This window comes from Triticum aestivum, chromosome 6D, assembly GCF_018294505.1.
Source record: "Triticum aestivum cultivar Chinese Spring chromosome 6D, IWGSC CS RefSeq v2.1, whole genome shotgun sequence".
In the NCBI taxonomy this organism is placed as follows: domain Eukaryota; kingdom Viridiplantae; phylum Streptophyta; class Magnoliopsida; order Poales; family Poaceae; genus Triticum; species Triticum aestivum.
The window spans coordinates 228,440,842-228,463,990 of NC_057811.1; positions in this window are offsets into that span (position 1 = coordinate 228,440,842).

The following is a 23,149-nucleotide window of genomic DNA, read 5'->3' on the forward strand; positions in this document are numbered from 1 at the left end:
CTCAAACACTACATCAAGGCAGGACTTTGGGGTTGTCTCAGTGTCTTCAATATAGTTTTTATCAGCTTTCTTGGAGACCAACAGGGATGTCTCACTATCTTGAACCTTATCTGCAGTACTTTCTTTACCATTGCATAACGGGGTACTCTTCTCCAATATTTTATCCGCATTCTAAAAGAGAAACAAACAGACACATCACAGGTTTACCATGTTGTATATCAAACTCATTTTGGAAAACCAGTTCAGTAGTAAGGTGGATAGTAGAACAACATGAAACAAACAAATATCTATGTAGTATGGTCTCTATATGGTCTATATCATTCTAGTTTATGTTGCCAAATCAAGATAGAGACAGTTCAAATCATATCTATTTAAGACAAAGCAGCATAGACAGAATTTAAGTGTGGGAAACTACACAACAATAACAACACTTGTAGTGTGCATGGCATGAGAACATAATTGTTTATTCAATTGAAACTGAAATCAAGATAGAGCAAGTTAAAACAGAAAACACGTTAAAGAAACAGGTTTAAAACATACCTGTTGCGCCATTGGAGTTTCAATTGCATCCTTCAAAAACAGAAAACACGTTAAAGAATACAGTGATGCAAGAGTAAAGAAGTATGAACCATAGCTACGAAACCTGACCTGTGAACAATTCTGCTTCTGCTTTAAGCGTTGACTTGGGGTTTGGAGTGGTGGTCCTCGTGCTTTGGGCTCTGCAGTTGCCTTACTAACTGCTCATGTTTGGGTGCTCTGTGGTGGAGACGGTGTTGTGTCAACTGGAACTGGGTTACTATCTGCTGGGGTTGGGGTTAGAATGGGTGTAGATGGTTCTCCGTCCAACTGGGTAGGGGTACAATCTGCGTGAGTCTGGGTTATGTGTGGTGGGGCTAGTTCTTGGGCAAGTACAACCGTGGTTCTATCTGCATCGATAGGTTGCACGATCTTTTCTGAAAACCATGTTTTTACTCCCACAGATACTGCCATCACCCCTCCAATTCAAATGGCTGGTAAACAAGAAAAGTAATTGAATGTATAGACGTTGTAAGATAGATAGGTGCAATGGATAGTAGGGAAGAAAACAGGGCATGAAATAATTCACATTTATGTTGTCTAACCAAATAGAATAGCATGACATAATTTCACATGTATGATGGCTAATTAAACAGGATAACATCACACAATTCCACATGTAAGATGGCTAACTAAACAGGATAGAATGACATACTTCAAAATATGGTGACTATGTAAACAGGATGACATGATATAACTATACGATGTGTCTATTAAAGTGGTTGGCATGCCATAATTCACAAACATGTCGTTGATGGAAACATGATGGCATGATATAATTCACGAATAGAATAACATAATTCATAATATTATGACTATGTAAACAAGATGAGATGATATAACTATATTATGTCTTTACGAAATGGGTTGGCATGCCATAATTCAGATACATGTTGTCTATGTAAACATCACGGCATGATACAATTCAAATATATGATTTATATACTAAACAAGTGAGCAGAGGGCAATCACATATATGATGTGTCAACTAAGGAGATGGCATTCAATATTGTGTATATGATGTAAAAACTAAGCATTGCAAGACAACATATGCATGATATGAGTAATATAACCCTGCCAAGTTTGAGCATACACCTCAGGGGTGATAATAGGACTGGTCATCTGCCTCTGAATCCTCCTCTGAGGAGCTATCTGTAACCAGCAAGATATTTGCTTCAGCAGGTAGAATTGTCTAGTCTGAAGACCTTGTTTTCGCTCCAGATTTCTCCATCACCAATTCAAATGGCTGATGCACAGGAAGAGCAGTTGAATATACAAACATTTTCGACAAATGCAATGAGTAATACAAAAAAGGACGTCATGATATAATTCACATATATGACGCTTGGCTAAACAGCATGGCATTGCATAATTCACATACATAATGCCTTGCAACAAGATAGCATTGCATAATTCACGTATATAATGTCTTGCAACAAGATGGCATCACAAAATCCACATTCATGGTAATTAGACACTAAACAGGTGGCATTCACACAAAGAACGTCTAAACTTAGCAAATGACATACCAATGGAAGACACCATATGCACGATATGAGCAATATAACCCTGCCAAGTTAGAGCATGCACCTTGGGGGGAATAGGACTGGTCACCTGTCTCTGAATCCTCCTCTGAGGAGCTATCCGTAACGAGCAAGACACGCGATTCATCAGATAGCATTGTCTGCTCTAATGTCGGAGTAAATGGCCACGGCTAGCCTAACCGACTGCCCCTGGTTCTTCTGGAAAATTATCAGGCCTTCGGGCCTCCAAGCACTCCGAGCATTGGGCCGCCTTCCCTGGCTGGCTACCTCTGAAGCCGACTCTCGAAAGGCGACCCAGCCTCACCAACTCCTCCCCAGGACGACTACGGGGTGGCCGACTCCAAGAAGCCAGCCAAGAAGGACGCCGACTCCAAAGAGCCGGCCGAGACCACAACCACTCCAAGCTGTTCCCACATAACGGCGACACGACGGGGTGTGGCCACAGTGCGGCCCACTACCCCCAAAGCCCGAGGCGGGCATGGCTACAGGAGGCCGTACGGGACAGCCGTCTCCCGTCCGGCTCGGCACTGTAGCCATGCTGGCCTCGACGTCACCCACGACCGACCCCCGTACGGCCCGCGGGTGGCGGGCCCCTTCAGCCAGAGAGAGGCGTGAAGGCGGCCCGGCCTTTCCCAGTCGGCCAAGAGCGTAGCCGGCCTCCAGAAGCCGGCTACTCCCTTCCTCGAAGCAGGAGCCCCATTAAGGAGACAAGACGAGGTAAGGCTACAGTGAGAGCCCCCGAGGCGGCCCACTGTAGCCACGCTTACCTCGACAAAGCCCTCGTCATCAGAGGCGCGGCTACAGTAAGCAGCCGCCGATAAGACCCCAGGCGGTGGGGCCGGCCTGTCGACCAAGTAGCCGGCAGCCGGCGGGACCCACCAGCCGGCGGGACCCAGCAGCCGGCGGAGAAGCCGGCGAGCGTAGACACTGACGGCTGGGACCAGAGCCCAGCCGGATTACCATTGTACCCCCGGGGGGTAGGCCTATATAAACCCCCGGAGCACCCATGCAAAGGGTTGGCCTCTGAGCATAGTTTGCTTCTAGGCATAGCACACACACACACCATAGATAGAGAGAAGCAAGAGCTAGCCCTGTTCTTCTTCTCCCTTGATCTCAACAGCTCTAGGAGCGATTGTAGCTACCTTTCATCGATCTAGTGATCATGCGGAGACCCCGCAGAGCAGGACTAGGGGTGTTATCTCCTCGGAGAGCCCCGAACCTGGGTAAGATCTGCCGGCGTGCATGTCTTCGCCTCATCCCGTTTCCGGGCACCGGCGACGTTTTATTGGCTCCCACAATGATAAGCCATCCCTTGGCATATGTCGCACCAACCACCTGACATTTGGAGCCCACCGTGGGGCCAGGTGCACCGTCGTCCGGAGACCTGTTCTAGACGGGAACCCTCTTCCTCCCCCGCGAGCGCAGCCAGCCTGCTGCGCCCGATGGCGTTTGCCTCGACGCGCTGCAAGGCGTCGACGACGCCTGCGCAGCGAGCCGCCTCGCCGATCTGCTCGGCGAGACTCGCATCTCCGACGAGCCTGCGTCCGACGCAGGCACCGACTACCCCGAGAGCCGCCTCGTCAGCCTCCTCGACCAACTTCACGTCTCCAGCGAGCCTGCTGCGGACATGGAGTCGGTCGGCTCCACCGACCCGATGCTCATCGACTCCAACACCGCGTCGCTTGACGCCTACCCCTCCGACGTGGTGGTCTTCGACGACCCCGTCCCTCGAGCTGACAGCGGCAGCAGCGCTGTCACCGAAGTGCTGGTCATCAGCCACGTCTCCAACTCGGGCGAGAATGCCCGCGACGCTCAACAAGCGGCGATGCACGACCTCTCCGTCCCCATCTCGGCCGACGCCGACGCCGAGACCCTGGAGGCACGCCGCCTTGCCCTCATCGCGGAGGGCCAGAAGATAGCCTCGATGAGACGCCTCACCGAGGCCCACTAGCGCGAAGTCGACCGCCGCCTTCGGCACGCCGCTGCCTAGCAGCCCGAGCCGAGCCGGCCTCGTCCAGAAGTGCGGCGCAGCTGTCGCCAGCATGCTGGGCGCAGATCGCCCCGTCTACGCCACCCCGCTCGAGAATCTGCGAGCCGCTCAGGCGGCTGCAGAAGAGCTCAATGGGCTGGGAGCCGATGAGCTCCCCTACATGACGAGACGGATCCAACAGCCGCTCGATGCGGCTGCAGAACGGCACGCCGCGACGTCCCGCTCGCCGACTGCGAGCGGCGCGCGCCAGAAGAAAGACAAGGAGCCGGCTGCCAGCCGCAGTCGGACTCGCATCACCATCGAGCGCGACGCGGATGGCCGCCCTCGAGCTGTAGAGCACCAAGGAAATCTGCCTCCTCCCCCGCCTCGAAGAGAAAGACGCCTCACTCCGCCGCCTATCACACACCCGACTCTTGGCGACCGACTCGGCCGCCGAGAAGGAGTCGGCGAGAACGACGCCCGCCACAGGATCGACCGCCTTGCTCGATCCTTGGCGTTAGAAGAAGAAGACGATGTCGGCCCGCCATGCTTTGGCCCCCGCATCCGCGACGAGCCCTTCCCCAAAGGGTTCTCGCTCCCCAGAGACACGCCCAAGTACAACGGCTCGGTGAAGCCGGACGATTGGCTCATCGACTACTCCACGGCTGTCAGCATAGCCAACGGCAATCGGCGCGTCGCCGTGAAGTACGTCCCCCTCATGCTGCAAGGCACGGCGCGCACATGGCTCAACAGCCTCAATCCCTACAGCATCAACAGTTGGCTGGACTTCACCGAAGTCTTCGTCCGCAACTTCACCAGCACCTACAAGCGGCCTCCCAAGCCTCGCCAGCTCTCCCTCTGCGTCCAAGGGCCCAACGAGTCGACCCGCGACTACCTCACGTGATGGGCCGAGCTCCGCAACTCCTGCGAGGGAGTGCACGAGGTCCAGGCCATCGAGTACTTCACCGCCGGGTGCCGAGAGGGCACCCTCCTCAAGCACCGACTCCTCTGCGACGAGCCGGCTACCCTTGACGAGTTACTAGTCATCGCCGACAAATACGCCACCGCCGACTCCTCAATGAAGACCGAGCTCTGAGTGGATGCCTCGGGGAAAGTAATTGCTCCGGCTCCCAAGACGCCGGCTGGCGACCCTAATCGGCGCCCCTACCAGAACGACCACAAGCGCAAGGGCCCCATGCCGACTTCCTCCAGTCGGCAGGTGGCCACAGTTGAAGACGAGCAGCCTGAAGAATGGCCCGCTCCCAAGAAGAAGGGTGGAAGGCCGGCTTGGAAGCCGTCTTTCTCCTACGAACAAGCACTCGATGCCCCCTGCAAGTTCCACAGTGGCGCGAAGCCGTCCAACCACACAACTCGGAAATGTCACTGGCTCACCCGCATCACCAAGGGCGAGGGAATGTTGCCGCCTCCGCCTCCCGGCCCGCCGCCTCTAGCCCCTCAGCAGCCGGCGGCTCGACCGGCAGTCGGCGCCATCCAAGACGAATTCCCCGAAGAGCACGCCGCCTACGTCGTCTTCACTAGTCAAGCCGACGACAAGCGCAGCCAACGCCGACAGCACCAAGAAGTGAATGCAGTCGCCTCTAGCACCGCCGAGTTCATGCACTGGTCAGAAAAGCCAATCAGCTGGAGCCAGGCCGACCACCCAGAGGTGATGCCTTCGCCTGGTTCCTATGCAATGGTCTTGGACGTCACCCTCGCGATGGAGAGGCGAGCTGCCAGATTTTCCCGCGTCTTGATAGACGGCGGAAGCAGTATCAACATACTGTACCGCGATACCATGGAGAAGCTGAATATCAAACCAAAGCAGCTCATGCCGAGCCGCACCGTCTTCCATGGTATCGTACCCGGCCTGTCTTGCTCTCCAATCGGCAAGATCAAAATGGATGTTCTCTTCGGAGACAAAGATCATTTTCGCCGGGAAGCAATATGGTTCGAGGTAGTGGATTTGGAGAGCCCCTATCATGCATTGCTTGGCCGACCTGCTTTGGCCAAGTTCATGGCTGTGCCCCACTACGCCTACCTGAAAATGAAGATGCCGAGCTCGAAGGGGATCATCACGGTAGCCGGTGACTACAAGAAGTCCATCGAGTGTGCCATGGCCAGTAGCCGGCTGGCCGAGTCCCTCGTGGTGGCCGAAGAGAAGAAGATGTTGGAACGGGTTGTGGCCATGGCCGGCAAGCAGCCGGCCTTGTCCCCCAACCCCAAGGATTGTGATGCGCAGGGATCCTTCCAGCCTGCAAAAGAGACGAAGAAGATACCTCTGGACCCGGAGCACCCGGAGAGGTTCGCTGTCATTGGGGCGAACTTGGAAGTAAATAGGAAAGCGAGCTCGTCGACTTCCTCTGTGAGAATCGAGACATCTTTGCATGGTCCCCAAAGGACATGCCGGGTGTCCCGAAGGATTTCGCCGAGCACAAATTACATGTCCGAGATGATGCGAAGCCGGTCAAGCAGCCCCTCCGCCGACTGTCAGAAGAGAAGCGAAGAATTGTGGGAGAAGAGATAGCCCGGCTCCTTGCAGCCGGCTTTATCATGGAAGTGTTCTTTCCAGAGTGGCTTGCCAACCCAGTTCTGGTTCTGAAGAAGAATAACAAGTGGCGTATGTGTATAGACTACACTAGTCTGAACAAGGCCTGCCCAAAGGATCCATTTACCCTGCCACGGATTGACCAAGTGATAGACTCCACAGCCGGATGCGAGCTGTTACGTTTTTTGGATGCATACTCAGGGTATCATCAGATCAAGTTGGACCCAGCTGACCGCCTGAAGACTGCCTTCATCACACCCTTTGGAGCTTTCTGCTACCTGACAATGACATTGGGCTTGAGAAATGCCGGTGCCACTTTTCAGCGTTGCATGCAGAAATGTCTCTTGAAACAACTCGGCAGAAATGCCCACGTCTACGTAGACGACATTGTGGTGAAGACAGAGAAGCGCGGTACCTTGCTGGAGGACCTGAGAGAAACATTTGCCAACTTGCACCGATTCCAAATCAAGCTCAACCCCGAGAAGTGCGTGTTTGGAGTGCCAGCCGGCCAGCTGCTAGGATTCCTGGTCTCCGAACGCGGCATTGAGTGCAACCCCGTCAAGATCAAGGCCATCGAGAGGATGGAGATTCCCACCAAGCTGCGAGATGTGCAGAAGTTCACTGGCTGCTTAGCCTCCCTGAATCGTTTTATCAGTCGACTAGGAGAAAAGGCTCTCCCCCTGTACCGACTCATGAAGAAGTCCACTCACTTTGAGTGGAATGATCAAGCCGACCAAGCCTTCCATGAGTTGAAGAAAATGTTGACCACTCCGCCTGTCCTGGCAGCGCCGACTCAGAAGGAGCCCATGCTCCTCTACATCGCCGCGACTAGCCGAGTCGTCAGCACTGTTGTTGTGGTCCAGCGCCCGGAGGAAGGCCGAGCCCAGCTGGTCCACAGGCCGGTGTACTATCTCAGCGAAGTACTGTCCAGCTCAAAGCAAAACTACCCGCACTACCAAAAGATGTGCTATGGGGTGTACTTCGCCGCCAAGAAATTGAAACCCTACTTCCAAGAGCACCCCATCACGGTCGTATGCACTGCCCCGCTCGCCGAGATCATAGGTAGCCGGGATGCATCCGGCCGGGTGGCCAAATGGGCCATTGCCTTGGCGCCCTACACGATCTTCTATCAACCCCGCATCGCCATCAAGTCGCAAGCATTGGCCGACTTCCTCGTCGACTGGGCCGAGACCCAGTACTTACCGCCGGCTCCCGACTCTACCCATTGGCGGATGCACTTTGACGGGTCCAAGATGCGCACCGGTTTGGGAGCCGGCATCGTCCTCACCTCTCCCAAAGGCGACAAGCTCAAGTACACGCTGCAGATCCACTTCGCCGCCTCCAACAACGTCGCCGAGTACGAGGCGCTCGTACACGGGCTCCGGCTAGCCAAAGAACTCGGCATACGCCGGATCCTGTGCTACGGCGACACAAACTTGGTGGTCCAGCAATCATCCGGCGACTGGGACGCCAAGGATGCGAACATGGCGAGCTATCGTTTCCTCGTCCAGCAGATAAGCGGATACTTCGAAGGGTGCGAGTTCCTTCACGTGCCAAGGGCCGACAACGACCAAGCAGATGCCTAGCACGGATCGGCTCCACCCGACAAGCCATACCGACTGGCGTCTCCCTCCAGCGCCTCCTCAAGCCGTCCATCAAGCCGTCTCCAGAATCGGATTCCATCTTCGTACCGCCTGCGCCAGATACAGTCGGATCCGACTGGAGAAATCCCGCAGGCGGCACGGGGACTTCGACAACCGGCCCAAGGACTACCATAGTCGCACCCGGCCCGGGGACTTCAGAACCCGGCTCGGGGACTGCAGCAGTCGGCCCGGGGACTGCAACGACACAAGAAGCGGTGGACGACTCCAATGCAACACCCAACCCACCCACCCGAGTCATGGTGGCCACATTAACAGAAGAAGAAGTCACAGCTCCCTCATGGGCCCAGCCCATCCTCAAGTTCCTAGTCAGCAGAGAGCTGCCGGCTGACGAGATCTCAGCAAGACTAGTGCAACGACGAGCCGCAGCATACACAATAATCAACAGAGAGCTTGTGAAGCGCAGCGTCACTGGAGTCTTCCAGTGTTGTGTCGAGCCAGAAAAAGGAGTGGCAATCCTCAAAGACATCCACCAAGGCGAATGCGGCCACCACGCAGCCTCAAGATCCCTTGTGGCCAAGGCTTTCCGCCATGATTTCTTCTGGCCGACTGCCTTGGAGGATGCTAAAGAAATAGTCAAGAGCTGCAGAGGATGTCAAGATTTTAGTTCCAAGCAACACCTGCCGGCTTCTGCCATCAAGACCATTCCCCTTACTTGGCCTTTTGCCGTCTGGGGACTGGACATGGTGGGCCCTTTCAAGACAGCCCGCGGCGGCCTAACACATCTACTGGTCGCCGTGGACAAGTTCACAAAGTGGATCGAAGCTAAACCGATTAAGAAACTGAACGGGCCGACTGCCGTGACATTCATCACCGACATCACTACTCGGTACGGCGTGCCGCACAGCATCATCACCGACAACGGCACGAACTTTGCCGAAGGAGCACTGGCACGTTTCTGCGCGACGCAGGGCATCCGACTGGACTTAGCGTCCGTTGCCCACCCGCAGTCAAACGGCCAGGTCGAGCGAGCAAATGGACTCATCCTCTCCGGCATCAAGCCCCGACTGGTTGTACCACTGGAGCGATCGGCCGGCTGCTGGCTCGAAGAGCTGCCGGCTGTCCTCTGGAGTCTGCGCACTACACCCAACAAGTCAACCGGCTTCACTCCATTCTTCCTCGTGTACGGTGCCGAGGCTGTCATCCCAACAGACATCGAGTTCGACTCGCCTCGGATCACCATGTACACGGAGGAGGAAGCCAAAGAAGCAAGAGAAGACGGCGTCGACCTACTGGAAGAAGGCCGGCTGTTAGCCCTCAGCCGGTCCGCCATCTACCAGCAAGGGATGCGCCGCTACTACAACCGCAAGGTCAAGCCAAGATCCTTCCAAGAGGGCGACCTTGTGCTCCGGCTGATCCAGCGAACAGCCGGCCAGCACAAGCTCTCGGCCCCTTGGGAAGGCCCCTTCGTCGTCAGCAAGGCACTCGGCAACGACTCCTACTACTTGATCGACGCACAAAAACCAAGAGCACGCAAGAGAGACGACTCCGGCAAGGAGTCGAAACGACCATGGAACGCAAACCTCCTAAGACGATTTTACAGCTGAAAAGCAGTATGTATCACGCTCCCCTTTTTGTATTAAGTACAAACCAACATGCCCCCCGAACAGTACTCGGGGACTGCCTTTTACTTATCTATGAATGACGAGTGTCATATCCATGAATGTATTATTACATTTTGAATTTTTGTCCGGCACCGGGTTCGATTAGTCGGCCCGGGGACTGGCCGCCTTGAGCTATATCGAAAGTTTTTCCTAAAGTCAGAAAAGTAGTGCGCCGGCTCCCGAGTCCTCTCTTGTTGAAAGTCGCAGCTCAAAGAACTGACTGTCCGACTAGCAAGAGGAAAGACAGAAAGGACGCCCACACGAAAAACGGCTAAGGAACAACGAACCTATATAGCAAAGGGACGGCCTCCAAACATGCCTGCCGGCTACCAGAGCAGCCGGCTGGCCGGATTCCTAAAAAACTTAGCTTTAGTCCAGCAGAGCTAAAGTACTTCCCCCTCCCCAATCGGCCAGGCACTCCCCCGGCTACAGATTGCAGAGCAACTGTTTGACTGGGGAGGCGGCAACCAAGGGAGGGCGGCAAAGGAAAAAGCAGAAGGACAAAAAGCAAAAAGTACAAGGAAAGGCCAAATGCATAAGTCATATAGATACATAAAGCCACCAACAGGCCGGCAACAGACGTAAGTTCGAATACACCCAGTGGGTGGAATTGTGCGAATTTAACCAAACATTGTTCTAAAGACTAACAAGACAGGAAAAGCAAAAGACGGCAGACTAGGGCGCGACATGGAGGCCCAGCTGGTCGGTGAAGGCAGCCTCGCCGGCTGAAGGAGTGGCCGACTAGCGGGCCCCGGCTTGACCACCACCTGCGGCAGGAGGCGTGGAGGCGCGCGACGTAGTGCTGGAGGCGCGGTCAGACTGAGGCTGGCCGGCTACTCCACCAGCCGGCTCGGCGTCTTCACCCTCCTCCTCCTCCTCCTCCTCTTCGCCCTCGTCGCTGGAGTCGATCTCCTCCGCCGAGTCCTCACCGTACGCCGGGTCCAGCCCGAACCACTCTTCCGGCTGGGCGACTCCATTGTCGTCCACCTCGGGGGCGAAGACGCTGGTGTCGGTGTAGTCGGCGATCGCCGAAGCCCGCCGAATGATGGCCGGCCGCGCCGGCTCCAGCTCCGTGTCGGCTTGCTGCCGCCAGGTAGCCAGCTGGTCCAGGCTCAGGCCGGGATACCAGGCCTTGACAAACTCCAGTGCCCGCCTGGCGCTGGAGCGAGCCGCCGAGGCCTTCCAAGCCTCGAAGCGGCCGACTGCCACCTCCAGCCAGTCGGCGGTCCGACTGGGGGTGCGAGGGACCACTTGGCCGGGCCATAGGGCGGCCAAGACCTGCGCCCCGGCACGCTGAAGCCGGCGGAGCAGCCGGTGAGCCGGCTGGATGCGAGCCTAGATCGCCAGGAGCTGTTCCTCAAGCGAGCGGCCGGCGGTTGGCGAGATTTCAAAGCCGGCTTGCCTCCGCGCCTGGCAACGGGCCTCGATGGTCTGGTTGGCGGCAGTAGAATAGCCAGGGAAATACTCTGCGCAAGAAAGAAGAAGAAAGGAAGAAAAGAACACCAAAATCAGAAAAACGAGCCAAAGTGGCAGACGGCAAGAAAGGACGAAGGGGTAGGCGGCTTACCGTCAACCAGATCTTTGATCTGGCCATAGCCAGAGACTAGAGTCTGCCTGGCCTCAGCCCAGCCGGCCGCCTGCGTCTCGAACTCGGCCTGGAGAGTGGCTTCGCGGTCCTGCGCCGCCTTCAGTGCCGCCTTGTGGCTTTCTTCCTGGTTGGCCAACTTCTTGGCCAGGCGGTCGCGCTCCTGCACCAAGGCGGCGAGCTCGGCATCCTTGGCACGAAGAGCAGTCTGGGACTCCCCCAGCTGTGCCCTCGGACTGGCGTTGGCCGCTGCGAAGTCGGAAGAAGAAGAAGAACAGTAAGAAATCGTCAAGGAAGATCCGACCCGACTGCTCAGCAGTCGGCCCGAATCTCGGGGACTACACCCAGTGGGTGCGCTGACGCGCCCCCACATGAGATAATGAATAAACCACGTACCTCGGCTCTCAGTAAGATTGGCGGTCTTCTGAGTCAGCTCCCGAGCCTGGGAGTTGAAGGCGGCCGCTCGAAGGTTGTGGTAGTCCTGCAAGATGGACAGAAGACCGAAGTGAGAACAAAAATAGCAAAGGCAAATCCACCAAGAAGTTCCAAGCCGCCTGCTCAGCAGCCGGCTCGGAACTCGGGGACTACACCCAGTGGGTGCGCTGACGCGCCCCCACGGAAGAAATCAAGATCAAGAAAAAAGCAAAGTCAAGAAGAAACAAGACGGGAGTACTAACCCGGATGGCCGCCCGCGTTGCGAGGAACTCGTCGGTGAACTGCCTCAGCGCCGCGGCTTGGCTTTGGAGCCGGGTCCGGACGTCTTGTGCAGCCACGTTCACTACGGCTGTCCCTCCGCCTGGCGTCCACCCCAAGGTAGCGCTGGCCGCCTCCGCGTCCCGGGCCGACGAGCTGGAGCCCACGGCCGGCTATGGCTCCGACGCGGCCTTCTGTGGCTCCGACGCGGCCTTCCCCGCGCGCCGGCTCGGCGGCACCCGGACCGCCACCTCAGCCCTCGCGGTCAGCTCGCCCTCCGCCGACTGTGCAGGCGGCGGATCAGGCTGGCCGCCTTGGGCCGCCCCAGTTGGCGGGGTCGGCTCCGGCGCCTTCTCCAAGATGATGACGTCGTCGCCGCTTCCCCCCAGCCCCGGCTGGTCGCCGCTGGCTCCCCCTGGCGAGGGTTCAATGTCCCCAGGCGCCATGACGCGCAGCGGGGTGACCATCAAAACCTCCCCCGCCGCGGCCTCAGCCTCTGCCTGGGCCCTGGCTGCGGCCTCGGCGAGTGCCTTCGCCGCCTCCTCCTCCCGTGCCGCCTGGGAAGCGGCCGATTTCCGTGCCTCCGCCTCCTGTGCCTCCTGCTCCTCCCCCGCCTCCCGCGCGTTCCTTTCCGTCGCCTCCTGGAGGTCGGCGCGGGGGTCCACGCGGCGGGTGGTGCTCCCAGAGCCCCTTGGCGACTCGACGACGGAGCCGGCAGCCGCCCGCTCAAGTGACAACGGAGCTCTGATCGTCGAAGAAAAAGACAAAGGTTTCAAGAACCACCAAAGAAAAGAAAGAAAGAAAGTACACAAAGAAAGATTCGGACTTACGCCGACACGGTCTGCGGTTGCTTCACCACCTTGCGGAAACGAGCCGCCTTCGCGGCCGCCTCCTCCCGCCTGGTGGCTGCCGCCCCGCCTCTGGGTTTCTTCGTTCGGCTGCCGAACAAGCCCTGGGCGGCGCGACGCTTCTGACCTCCACCCCGAGCAGGCTGCGCGGCGGAGGAGCCCGCGCCGCGTCCAGATGCCGGCTGGCGGCGCGGGACGGCTTCGGCTTCGTCCTCGTCCGGCCAGTCGGCAAAGGTGGCAGTGAACCCGGAGCCGCCTGTTTCGCCGCCGGCTTGGCCTCCGCCCGGCTCGACGTCGTCGTCCATATGGACCGCCCCCAGGTCGGGGTCCTCCAGGTCATGTTTGGTCCGGTCGGGGACGAAGCGGCGCTCCGCGTCTGACCCGCCGGCCGGCCGAAGCAGAGGGCTCTGTCGAAGAACAAGCCGACTAAGTCAGAGTCGGCCAAGAGATGCTCGGCAACAAGGCTGAGAGACAGAGAAAATGACACAGGGAGAGCATACCGTAGGCGGCGGATTGGCTCGGCTATACGGCTCCTTGCCGAACTGCCATGCTTCGGCGAGTTCGCAGTTCGCAAGGTAGTTCACCATGTAGGCGACCTCCTCGCGCGGCATCTCCTTGGTGCACATTCGGCTCGGATCGAGCTGGCCGCTCATCTGACAGATCGGATGAGGCCGGCTCTGGAGCGGAAGGACCCGGCGCGTGACGAACGCGGCCAGAAGGTCGGGCCCCGTCAGGCCCTCCGACTGGACCATCACCCGCAGTCGGGCGATGGCGGCGTTTCCCGCCGGCGACAGGGTCACAGCCCGGAAGGACCACTGGGGCAGCCTGCCCGCCGGTGGGCCGGCTACGTAAGCCGGCAGGTTGATGTAGTCGCCCCATGGAGCGATGTTCCACACGTAGAAGTACGACTTCTTCCACTTCTTCACCGATTGGATCAGCGTGATGACGGGGAAGGGGTTGTCGGCAGCCGATCTCCGCGACGCGATGAAGGCGCCGGTATGAGCCGGCACGCCCTTACTGCACGTGCCCAGCTTCGACTGGAAGAACTCCCCCCAGAGCTCAAGGGTGGGGAGGACGCCGAGATAGCCCTCGCACAGGGTGACGAAGGCGGATAGCAGCACCACCGCGTTGGGGGTGAGATGGTGCAGCTGGAGCTGATTGAAGTCGAGCCAGGAGCGGAAGAAGGCGCTCACTGGCAGGCCGAAGCCGCGCAAGAAGTGCGAGCGGAAGACCACCCGCTCGCCCTCCTGCGGCCTCGGCGAGATTTCCTTCGCCGGCGCGAGGCGGACCTCCACTTTGTCCGCGCTGGGCAGCCGTCGCGCGTCGCGGAGGAAGTCGACGTGGTCGTCATGGACGTTGGAGCCGTCCCAATCCCCGCCAAGCCGCTCTACGGTGGGAGGCATGGCGAAAGCTAGCACGGCGGCGGAGGAGCGTGCGGTGGAAGAGCGCGGCGGCGAGGCGCTGTCGCAAGAACTGGCAAGAGGAAAAAGACGGTGGAAGCAGGAGGAGCGTGCGAGGGCCTGCCGCCCTCCACCTCCCCCTACTTATAGCCTCACGAGGCCGAAGAGGCCGGATGTGGGGGGGGGGACGTGGGATTAACTACGCCCACTCCCCCACGTCTTGCGATTATTGCGCATAAATGCGAGCCGAAACTGCCGCACGGAACGTGCGGGCGGTTTCGGGACACAAAGGATCCGCGCCTGGGCCGGGGCGCGGACGTGGCGGGCCCCTCCCTGCGGCGACGTCCCGTCACGCGCGTGGGCTGGCAGGCTTTCCGGCCACGTGGTTCGCCGATGGCCCGTGGCCGGCCCGCGGCCCGGTGCATGTGCCAGCGGGCTCCCGCCCTCCGACTCCAGAAGATTTCGACTCAGGCGGCGCGCCTGACCAAGGCCGGCTCCCAGCTGCCGGCTTGTCACAATAGGACGCTGATCGAGCTTCTCAACCCCTACTCCACCTCGAAGCCCAATCAGCTTCGGGGACTACTGTCGGAGTAAATGGCCACGGGTAGCCTAACCGACTGCCCCTGGTTCTTCTGAAAAAATTATCAGGCCTTCGGGCCTCCAAGCACTCCGAGCATTGGGCCGCCTTCCCTGGCCGGCTACCTCTGAAGCCGACTCCCGGAAGGCAACCCAGCCTCACCAACTCCTCCCCAGGACGACTACGGGGTGGCCGACTCCAAGAAGCCGGCCAAGAAGGACGCCGACTCCAAAGAGCCGGCCGAGACCACAACCACTCCAAGCTGTTCCCACATAACGGCGACACGACGGGGTGTGGCCACAGTGCGGCCCACTACCCCCAAAGCCCGAGGCGGGCATGGCTACAGGAGGCCGTACGGGACGGCCGTCTCCCGTGCGGCTCGGCACTGTAGCCATGCTGGCCTCAACGTCACCCACGACCGACCCCCGTACGGCCCGCGGGTGGCGGTCCCCTTCAGCCAGAGAGAGGCGTGAAGGCGGCCCGGCCTTTCCCAGTCGGCCAAGAGCGTAGCCGGCCTCCAGAAGCCGGCTACTCCCTTCCTCGAAGCAGGAGCCCCATTAAGGAGACAAGACGAGGTAAGGCTACAGTGAGAGCCCCCGAGGCGGCCCACTGTAGCCACGCTTACCTCGACAAAGCCCTCGTCATCAGAGGCGCGGCTACAGTAAGCAGCCGCCGACAAGACCCCAGGCGGTGGGGCCGGCCTGTCGACCAAGTAGCCGGCAGCCGGCGGGACCCACCAGCCGGCGGGACCCAGCAGCCGGCGGAGAAGCCGGCGAGCGTAGACACTGACGGCTGGGACCAGAGCCCAGCCGGATTACCATTGTACCCCCGGGGGGGTAGGCCTATATAAACCCCCCGGAGCACCCATGCCAAGGGTTGGCCTCTGAGCATAGTTTGCTTCTAAGCATAGCACACACACACACACCATAGATAGAGAGAAGCAAGAGCTAGCCCTGTTCTTCTTCTCCCTTGATCTCAACAGCTCTAGGAGCGATTGTAGCTACCTTTCATCGATCTAGTGATCATGCGGAGACCCCACAGAGCAGGACTAGGGGTGTTATCTCCTCGGAGAGCCCCGAACCTGGGTAAGATCCGCCGGCGTGCATGTCTTCGCCTCATCCCGTTTCCGGGCACCGGCGACGTTTTATTGGCTCCCATAATGATAAGCCATCCCTTGGCATATGTCGCACCAACCACCCGACATCTAAAGATCTTGTTTCCACTCCAGATTTTTCCATGACCGTGTCGAATGGCTGATGCACAAGAAGAGTAATTGAATGTACTAAAATTGTTGACAAATATAATACGTAATAAAAAATGATGGCTTGATATAATTCACATATAAGATGACTGGCTAACCAGGGCATTGCAAAATTCACATATATGATGCCTGGCTAAACAAGATGGCATTGCATGATTCATATATACGATAAAGAAACTAAACATATGGCATTCACAAAGCATGTCTAAACTAAACAGATGACATATTTGATTTATAAAGTAAGCAATGCAAGGCACCATATGCATGATATTACCAACATCAGCATGCTAAGTTAGAGCAAATACCTCGGGGGGTAAATAGGAGTGGTCTTCTCCTTCTGAATCCCCCTCAGAACGATTATCTTCCTCTTGATTACAATCCGAAATGGGTGGAGGGGGGCCGCCTTTGCGCCCACCATGGAGCGACGTCTACATGAAATTTTATTGCCACGCAAGGCTCGTCTGTTTTGCTCTACATGTTTAGTTCCATTGTGTACAATAACTGACATGCATAGGAATAGAACATAGTGAGTTTATGTAAGGAGTGCATGCACAAATCCAGAGTGATGGTATGTAAACAGTACCTGCACACAAAGAACAAATACTTGCAACCCGATGCGTAAGAGGGGTTGTCAATCCCTCTCGGGTAAGAGATAGATTGGTTTGTAGTAGATTGGATTAATAGATCTCGAATAAACGTGAAATAAAACAAATAACAAAAATTGCAACAAGGTATTTTGGGTTTTTGGAATAATATATCTAAAAATAAGAGTGGCAAATAATAGATCGGAAAGCAAATATGATAAGGAATAGACCCGGGGCCGTAGATTTCACTAGTGGCTTCTCTCGAGAAAAATAGCATATGACAGGTAAAAAAATTACTGTTGGGAAATTGATACAACTTCAAATAATCATGATGATATCCAGGCAATGATCATTATATAGGCATCACTTCCAAGATTAGTAGACCGACTCGTGCCTGCATCTACTACTATTACTCCACACATCGACCGCTATCCAGCATGCATCCAGTGTATTAAGTTCATGGAAATACGGAGTAATGTAATCAGAACGATGACATGATGTAGACAAGATCTATTCATGTAGGAATAGACCCCATCTTGTTATCCATAATGGAAACGATCAATACGTGTCTTGCTGCCCCTTCTGGCACAGGGAAAGAACACCGCACGACCGAACCCATCACAAAGCACATGTTCCCATGGCAAGAAAAATCGATCTAGTTGGCCTAACTAAACTAAAGATTCGAAGAACAAATACGAGGATATAAGTAATCATGCATATAAGAGATCAGAACTCAAATAACTTTCATGGATAACATAGATCTGATCATAAACTCAAAGTTCATCGAATCCCAACAAACACACTCCAAAAAGAGTTACTTCAAATAGATCTCCAAGAGACCATTGTATTGAGAATCCAAAGAGAGAGAGAGGAAGCCATCTAGATACTAACTACGAACCCGTAGGTCTACAATGAACTACTCACGCATCATCGGAGAGGCACCAATGATGATGATGAACCCCTCTGTGATGGTGTCTAGATTGGATCTGGTGGTTCTGGAACTTGCGGCGGCTGGAATTCTGTTCGTCGACTCCCCTAGGATTTTTGGATTTTCGGGGTATTTATAGAGTAAATAGGCAGTGTGGGAGGTGGCCGAGGTGGCCACAACCTACCAAGGCGTGCCTGGGGCCCCAGGCGTGCCCAGGTGGGTTCTGCTCCCCTTGGAGCCCCCCTCTGGTACTTCTTTGGCCCAACAGGTGTCTTCTGGTCCAGAAAAATTCTCTAGAAAGTTTTGCTACGTTTGGACTCTGTTTGGTACTAATATTCTGCGTAGTAAAAAACAAGCAACTGGCATTGGGCACTATGTCAATCGGTTAGTCCCAAAAATGATATAAAGTTGCTATAAAATGATTGTAAAACATCCAAGAATGATAATATAACAGCATGGAAGAAGCAAAAATTATAGATACATTGGAGACGTATAAGCATCCCCAAGCTTAATTCCAACTCGTCCTCGAGTAGGTAATTGACAAAAGCAGAATTTTTGATGTGGAATGCTGCCTAACATGTTCATCACATATTCTTTTCTTTTGTAGCATCGACATATGGACTTTTATATGATTCAAAGCAATAGTCTAGTTTTGACACGAAGTTTTAAATACTCAAGCATATCAACAAGAAACCATGTCTTTCAAAATATAAACACTAAAGCAAGTTATCCCTAGCCCATCATGCACAATCATTGATCCATTCATGAAACACACTCGCATATTAGCTACACCCATTACTCAAGTACGATCATAGTGCCCCTTAGTTCACTGGTACACGTTGGTGCTATACAAACGGTTTTTAACCCCTTTCCACGACGACATTTGGAACCGTCGCCAAGTGAGTGTGGGCGATAGGGGGGTCCTTCCCACACGACCCAGAAATCGTCGGGGATAGGCCCTCCTGGGACACAGGCTGGGGCCGTGTGCGATCGGGCGAGGCATCGAAACCCAATCATTTACGTTAGTATGTACATCCCACATGGTGAATCCCAGAAAAACATTTACGTTCGTATGTATATCACACACAGTCAATCACTACAGGAATCAGCTATTTTGCCGTCTGCCACGGCGGACGGCAAAGGCATGAACGGCGGACGGCAAAGACCTTTGCCGTCAGCCGCGGACGGCAAAAGGCTCCGGCAAAGTAGGCTACGGTAAACAGCTACTTTGCCGTCTGCTTCCTGGCGGCTGACGGCAAAGGCCCTTTGCCGTCTGCCGCGGACGGCAAAGAGAGCGGATGGCAATAATTGTGCTCTCAGTCCGGTGAAGTTGTTTGCATCATCGAGGTCAGACTGAGAGAAAGCCTTGACTTTCTTGAAAGAGGCAGTGTGGGCCATGGCATACAGGTCGTACACCTCTGGCACCTTATCCGCCTTATTGTAGCGTGCCTGAAAGAGAGAAACAATGAAAATTAGTAATTAAAGGGCTCAAGCTAGCATGATGAATGAATTTCATGAATCATGAAGCAAACCACATACTCAGTTGCGCCCGAACTGATATAAGTTGGAGCTGCCTTGATGGTGTGGCACACCTTCCATTTGGGCACGTTTGTCCTTGGCCTCGTTGTGGAGGGCTAGCCATTCTTTTGAGCACCACTCATCGACCAACACCTCCCAACAATCCATCCGATCCGCACACCATCTCGGAGGCGCCTAAGTTAGCAAATAGAAACTTGAGCGCTACGGCTAAGAATTACTAAATGAAGGAACTTAAGTAGAAGGCCTTAAGAATTACCTTCATGTACTGCTCCTTACTCAGGAACTTATCGCGGCATGCCGGCTTGGTCTTCTTGATACCACGCAAGGCGTAGTAGTCTCGAACAGCCTGCACCCGAGCCTCGTGCCGTAAGTTCTGGAGTAGGCGCTTGCAGACGTTCTCGATAACATGTGCCGCGTCCTCCTCGTATCCCGCCTCACACCTGTAGAATGTCTGCAATCAAATGAGACAATATTGATTAGTACAATTAATAACTAGCTAGTTGAAGATTTTTAAATGTGTAAAGGAGAAATTACCCAGAACTTTCTGATCACCATGTCTGCCCTCGTGTCGCACACGACACCGTCGATAATCTCATCCGGCGGGGCCGGGGCAGCCACGTAGTGCTCCTAGCTCAATCCAAGCTCTGGAAGCCGACCCTCACCAGGCAACGTGACAAACCCCGGGAAGTTTTGCCGGCAAAGAACTCCAAGGACGGAGTTGGGCCGGCGGACACTATGATGGTGGTCCCAACCCCTGCAGCATGACAAGGCCAACGCATTACTTATTTGAAGAAACGTGAACGCACAAGGTACAAAAATATTAAATGCACTTACGTACCTCTCCCCATCAGGGAAAATCAACCACCTCTGCTCGCGGGTCGCCGGCACGGATGGGAGCCGTGTAGCACCATGCTGGTAGACGGTGCCCCCCTCCTCCTCAAGATCAGTCGGCTCCCCGCCATCATTAGCATGGCCACTCGGCTCCTCGGGCTAATCCGGCCAGGTATCCGGACGTGTGCTCCTCCGGGGTCTCGTGGGAGGAACTCTCGTGGGCCGAAGGCCAGTCGACCCGAGGCTCGTGGGCCCAAGACCCGTGGACCGGAGGCTCGAGGACCAGAGTCCGTGTAGCCTCCTCCTCGGACGAGTCCACCTAGCAGTCACGTGCTCGGGTGAAACAGCTGGGGGTGGCGGCGAGGAAGGCGCCGTAGCAGTCCACCCTACCTCCTCTCCCGCGACCACGTGCCCCACCTCCTCTCTTCCTACCTCGTCCCCTGCTGGCCACCGCGGTCGACGAAGAAGGGCCCGGCGGTGTGGCCATACTGTCCAGCAATGCTCGGCGGAGAGGTGCGTCTGGAATGGAAGACCTCAGACCACGCGCCGACGAAGAAGGGGCCTTGGCGCGCTCCCGACCAGCGCCCACCATCTTTCAACACCTGCCATGACAAACAGTAAACGAAATTAGTACAACATAAAAAAAGACCGACATGAATAATAATATGTGTATCACTTAAGTGTATCATCATCAAGTACAACATAAAAAAATTTAATACCTGACACTACTAATAAGCTCGGTCAGTATCATCAATAAATGCATAATAATCATCATCACTATAATCAATGACGGGCTCATAGGGTTCAGTGGCATCAACATGTGGAAGGCCACCTTGACCTAATCGGTCAAGCAATGACAGGTCATCCGCAGTAGTAACCTCTTCTTGTTCCGGCTCTTCTTGTTCCTCCTCTGGGGTGATGTCGGATTCACTGTCGCTGTCTACTTCAATGTTTTGGGGTGAAGTACAGCGGTTCTTGAAACGCTTTTTGGAAAGACGTGTCTCTTGGAAGAATTCTCCTTCATATGTGTCTGGGTTAATGTGAGGTTCATAATCCTCTTCCTTTGGGGGAGATAGTCTAGCACGTGGCGGCACTTCATAAACGACATCCCAACCTTTCAGGTTTGGATTAGTTTGGCAGGCCCACGGTAGATAGAATACTTGGGTCGCCTGTTGAGCCGTAATATAGACATCAGGAACATCTAAATGGGTGCTTTGGTTGATTTCAACTAGCCCTATATGTTCATGAGTCCTTCTAGTCTCCTTCGGCTAAAACCAATAACATTTGAAGACTACGACATTCGGTGGGTTTTCACCATAGAATAGAAGTTCATAAATTGCTTCAACTCTCCATAATACTCGGTACCTCCTTCACCGATAGCAGATACACAACAATTTGTAGACTTTCGGTCGGCCATAGATAGCTCTTTGCCATAGGTACGAAAGCAATACCCGTTGATGTCGTATTTGTCAAATAAACGGACCTTATAGTCAAAACCATTAGCGACTTGTCTCAATTCGACGTCCATAGACTCTGAATTAGCCTACAAGTTTAATATGAAAGGATTGTTGCATTACGCACAAATTAGCGAATGAAACCGGGGTAGCCGCCTACAAATTAGCCTACAAGTCTAATAGAAATTACCGTTTGTTTGAACCAAGAGATGAAACCGGGATAGCCGCCTCCTTGCTTTGCGAGAAGCTCATACTCTTCGACAGAATCCTTTTGGATCACCGCTCCATACGAGAATAAGGCGACGTATCGACTGTATGAAATATCCAGGAATAAGAGCAGTTCAAAGGAAATAGAAGTTGCGAAACTATGTACCGAGAACTTACTCGATGTACGGCCGCACTTCTATCAGGTTGTTGAAGATATACAACGAAATGGTCCGCCATTGTTCGTTATCCAAAGATACTGGATTTGAAACACTGGCTGGTGCGAGATTCCCTTTGAATAGGCTGAGGTTGGATCCACCCTTTTTAGGGTCGTCAGCATTGTACCGAGGCTTCGGATTATGCAAATGACGATTTTTGGCTTCGTAGTGTGCTGTCACGAAGTTTGCCGCCTCCTCGGTGATGAATGCCTCAGCCATCGATGCTTCAATTCTACGTTTATTTTTACATTTTTTCGAAGCGTCTTCTGCATCCTCTCAGTTGGGTAGCACCAACGATTTTGCACGGGCCCCCCCCAATCTTGCCTCGGTCGGGAGATGCAAAATCAAATGTTGCATTGGATTAAAGAAGCCCGGTGGAAAGATCTTCTCTAACTTGCAGATCAACTCCGGCGCCAACTCTTCCATTTCTTCTAGCACGCCAGGCGATAGTTCTTTCGCACAAAGAACACGGAAGAAATAGCTGAGTTCTGCCAGTACTAGCCATTCATCCTCAGGGATGAAGCCACGCAACATCACCGGCATTACCCACTCAATCCATATGTGCCAATCATGACTCTTCAGACCAAATATCTTCAATTTATCAAGAATGGCTCTCCTCTGTAGATTCGCTGCATACCCATCGGGGAACATCAACTGCATTTTCACCCACAAGATAATTTCCCTCATAGCTGGCCTTCCAAGATTGAACCATGCCTTTGGCTTCGTCCAGTTCTGCTTTCCTTTCGGTTCTTTCATGTTTTGTAACGGCCTATCACATAGCGCCTCCAGATCGACTCTAGCCTTAGTATTATCCTTTGACTTCCCATCTATGCCGAACAATGTACCAAAAAGTTCCTCGGCGATATTCTTCTTAGTGTGCATCACGTCGATGTTGTGTGGGCAAAGGAGGTCTTTGAAGTAAGGCAGATCCCATAAGCATGTTTTGTGAGTCCAGGCGTGCTTAGAATTATACCCCTTGAAGTACCCTGGACGCTCTGGATCTGGCTCGAGAGCGTTTAACTGATCCAGGGTCTGTTGGCCTGTCAATGCAGGTGGTGCAGAGTTTTTGACAACTCTACCTCTGATGAAGTTCTTCTTGTCTTTCCTGAACTTATGGCGAGGATTCAG